The 4,357-nt window shown below is 38.7% G+C and overlaps 1 long non-coding RNA gene across 1 annotated transcript; it reads right to left on the bottom strand.

Annotated features, from left to right (window-relative positions):
* Positions 1–2,038: 2,038 nt before the first annotated feature.
* LOC119007643 lies at positions 2,039–3,357 on the bottom strand. Its single transcript, XR_005071187.1, has 2 exons — positions 3,235–3,357; positions 2,039–2,506 (listed from the first exon to the last, which is right to left on the bottom strand). It is a non-coding gene; the product is annotated as an uncharacterized LOC119007643 (long non-coding RNA).
* Between the last annotated feature and the right edge of the window lie 1,000 nt (positions 3,358–4,357).

Raw genomic sequence — 4,357 nt, 5'->3', positions numbered from 1 at the left:
CAAAGTTCATGATCCAGTCTGCTTTTGTATCGATTACCTTCACTCTGACCCGAATCAATCAGAGGCACCTTCCCTACTCCCCGTGTATTGATTAGCATTGTGTCCAGACCCATGATGTAAGGGATTCTGTGATGAAATGAACACTGCACTTTCTCCACTGGTTTGCATCTTAGCCTGTATTGACTCTTCCTTGCAGAGAAGTCTAGCTGTTTTTAGTTGGCTCCCAAAAATCAATTAGAAATCTTTGCTTACTTTTTAGCTTATGGGTAAAAATGAAAGTTCAATAATAAAGATCCCGTTAGTGCTACTCTGACTGTAATTGCTGACCCATTTATTTTATATATTACATTATATTTTTAAGTAATGATGTCTGAGTCTGGGTTTTTTGGGATCTCAGCAATATCTGAGGGCGTTATCAGTGGTCAGCTGGATTTTAGTCTCTGCAGTCACGTCAACAACAAATGATGCAGGAAAACAATAACGGCAACTACCCCCCCATTACAAAAACACAGATGCAGCATTTGTTCTGCATATTGTCTATTTTCAACCTGGTGCCTGAGGTGGCTGTAGGGTGTCAGTTACCTTGGCTTCAGGCTTGATGCAGTTTTAAAGTCGACAGCTCATCAGGATGAATGACATGTTTTGGGGTATGAGGTCGGCCCACTGAGGGTTGGAGGTTTAAGGGTACCGTTTTACTTTATTGCCTGGAGGCGGGAAGCTGCATATTGTAAGTTTAAATTTAAATTTCGTGTTGTCATTAATGCACTGCAGAGAATTCATGCCCTCTGGGCCCACAAGGCCCATTTGATCTAGAAACGTATGGCCATCAATTAGAAATTTGTTACAAAATCCCTCAACAACTTTATGACAGATTTAGTCCTTTAAGTGTCCTGTATATAATCATTATATGCAGGATGTGAAGATACAGTCTAATGCAAACTATACAATCTAATGCAATCCTATACAGTAACCCTGCAACAAGCGGTAACCTTAAAAAGTTAAAAATGTTCAATTTTCGCAGACAGTTTTGGGAAATGTCAACGGTATGGTAATTTATTTTCTCTCTGATGTTTGGATGGGGACAATTCAGAGGTGAGACGAATAAAAGTGTTTAAAAAAGCTATAGCTATAGTAGACTTTTTCTGTGTTTGATGTTTGTCTTTGTAAAAACATGACATGTAGGTCAAGTGGAGACCGAACACAAGCAGTTTCTGCTGATTTGAAAAGACCTTCACCTGGCATACACTTGACATAAAAGCACACCCTTCAATCCAACAGCAAAATACAAAGAAAAGGCTGAACCTTCTGTCACAGAATGCTTCTTTTAATGCATACTCATTCTAAAGTTTTTGAATCAGAAAGTGTAGGAAACATATTTTATCATGTAATATTGGCATATTATGGGATACTTCCTTTGTTGAGATTTTGTGAGTTTTTTCTGGCAAACTTGCCACATTTACACCTCCCAGCTTAAACTACAGAGGCGAACGGATAGTCTCCTCTGGGAGTAAGAACAGCTAGGGGCTAGCTGGTTAGCATTGTAACTTCAGTACACATCTGTTTAACTTTATAACATAGATGGCTTTGAGATAATGTCAGCAGTGCTGTTTCTTACATGGTTAGTCATATCTTACAAACTGCACCTTTACACCTTGTGCAAATTAAATGTTTAAGCCCAGACTCCTCAATTAGTGTGTGCTGTCTCATTCACATCAGCTCCTACTAGATTTCACATTACCTTCATTATCTTAAGTCCAGTCTTGATTCCTAAGGCAACATTTTATCAATACATAGTGCCTATAAAAGTACCCACTATATATGTCTTCATGTTTAATTAGCTTAAACAATTGATTCAAGGTTGTGGCTTTCTGACACTGAGCAAAGGAAAGACGAATGTAACCAGTACGTGTCACTACGAAGTACATTATAGAGACAACAAATGCTTAAAGGTAACTTCTAAAGATTGGAACAGATTCAGAAGAACTTAAGAGCAAAGAAGATCAATGAGTGAAGTGAAACAGAGCACAGGACACTGCTGTAATTTTAACTGAATGTATTAAACAGTTAGATTGCGTTAATAAGCACATTTGTGTACAATATGTACACAATACACGCTGTTAGAAAATAATAAACTAAAATAACAAACAGTGTCAACTTTAAATAGGGAATAAAGACCCAGGTATAGTTTGAAGGGTTTTGTAAGAGCCACAGTTCAAACTCCAGTTCCACTGCAGGAACAACATGAAGCAAGTTGTGTATGATGTCTCCGGAGCTGTATGTGTGTGTATGGTTCAATCCTACCGCACTTGATGCAGGTGTAGAATACAAGAGCGTGTTAGCTTGCTTCACAGCCAGCTAACTGCAGCTGGCTCGGTATCTTTATGGACTGGGCTGGGCTTGCCATCCAGCACCAGAAAAGTCTCTTTGTCTGGAATCTCTGAAATCTCCTCAAGTCTCTGAAATCTCCTCTGTTGGCTACAAGATCTCCACTGAAGTCTCTGCTGACCTATACATAAGGACAAGATAAAATTATATCTATGCTATTTTTTGAGCATTTCCAATCTAGGACAAAGCTTAAGAATTAAACTTAGTGCTCCAATTCACAAACATCTGTTGTACTCACCTTTAGTTTCAAAATCACAATTTCATTTATAACCAACAAAACCAATTACTAACATAATGGATTTAGTCACTGATGCACTTTTAAAATGTTAATCTTACTGCAGAGATGTAAGAACTACCACAATGTAAGATGTACACCAAAACACACGAAACAGAAACCAGTTTAATACACTACAAGGGCAGAACATGTCTGGGTATCATCAGCATTTCTAACCCATTACAAGACTAGCTTTCAAGCCGCTGTTAGCATAAACAAACTGTAATTTACGTCAGCACTGTCCCGCCACACTTTGAGATCGCTAATGTTTTTAGCATCAGTCAGTGGGGTTTATCACAGCAAAAACTAGCATCACGATTAGCGAACTTCTAGATCTTTCTAGCCTCCGTCAATGGAGTTCACCACAGTCAAAGTTAGCATCGCCGCTAGCGGAACTAGCCGCTAGTTAGCTACATGCTAGCCGTTAGCTGACTCACTAGGGCAGCGTATTGCACGTTATCATGGGATTTTATCCACACTGTGGTTTTAAATTGTCAACACGGAGTATGAATTAACACAAAAAAACACAACGTGAACAGTCGACTTCAGAGTTTCTTAGTCGTTTAGTTTCTTACCAGTTCTACGTCTTCTACGTCTCCTACGTCTTCTTCAACGTCCAACGTCTTCTTCTACGTTCAGCTCAGACTGACCTTTGACCTTCACCAACGTGACCAGTCAGGACAGCCGGGAGGCGGGATGAAGCCTCTCATTGGACGCAGTGAAGATGAACTGGAAATGATTGGCTAATTGTCAAGCTTGACAGAAACGTTCTTCTTCGTTTTTATCTGTTGAACCAGGATTCCAGTTACAATATCAACTTTGTCAGGTTCCTATAAGTAACCCTAACAAGTTACAGGGCGATGACACGGGTGCATTTTGCAAGAGAAAGAGAGAAGATATAAACCTTCTCGGGAATAAGCAGATACAACTTTTTTTGTTGTTTTTTTTTCACACAAATAAAGAAATAAATTCATGTAACATCTGCTGAAAGAACAAGTCAGAACAAATAGAGAAGAATGTTTTGTTGACAGCGTTTCTCAAAGTTCAAACAGTTTCTCTGAATGCAGCAAGTCTCAAAATGTTGTGTTTTTTTTAAGGGAGTCCACTTTGTTCTCCAGAGAAGTAACCAGTATTAGTGACTGTTTACTGGATTTGTAAAATTGCACATATTGACTGTCAACAGATTATTATCTTTAATAAATCTGGGGAGGGGAGGTCGGGTATGACGTACTTCAGACATAGCAGCAGACAGGTTCCTGCAGAGGTGCCACAGCATGGACAGAAACATCTTAATGTGTTGAACTTAATGCCGATTTTACAAGAAGGTGCCACTTATTTAAACTTTGTCATAGCTGTTTCACAAAGTTCACCAAGTTTCTCCTTGTGATGTGACAAGTCTTAAAATCACTTGATTTGTAAAGGAGTCTGGGATATATCCGGAACTGCTCACTTCATTTCATTACTTGGTTCATGTCCATGACTTTCATGGTTTCACAGATTAAATAAGAAAAGGGATGACAGCTCACACCCCGGAGAGAGAGACTTACATTAATTATCACTGTCATTTAGAGGAGATATGGTGTGTAGTTCCACTGGAAACCGTGTTTCTTTTAACCTATTTATATAATTAATGTAAAGAATGCTCATTATGTTGCAAAATTAATTATTTTTGATTACAATAATGGTTGTTGGTAGTGT

The sequence above is a fragment of the Acanthopagrus latus genome, chromosome 18 (assembly GCF_904848185.1).
Source record: "Acanthopagrus latus isolate v.2019 chromosome 18, fAcaLat1.1, whole genome shotgun sequence".
NCBI lineage: Eukaryota > Metazoa > Chordata > Actinopteri > Spariformes > Sparidae > Acanthopagrus > Acanthopagrus latus.
This window is presented reverse-complemented; position numbering and strand designations above follow the sequence as displayed.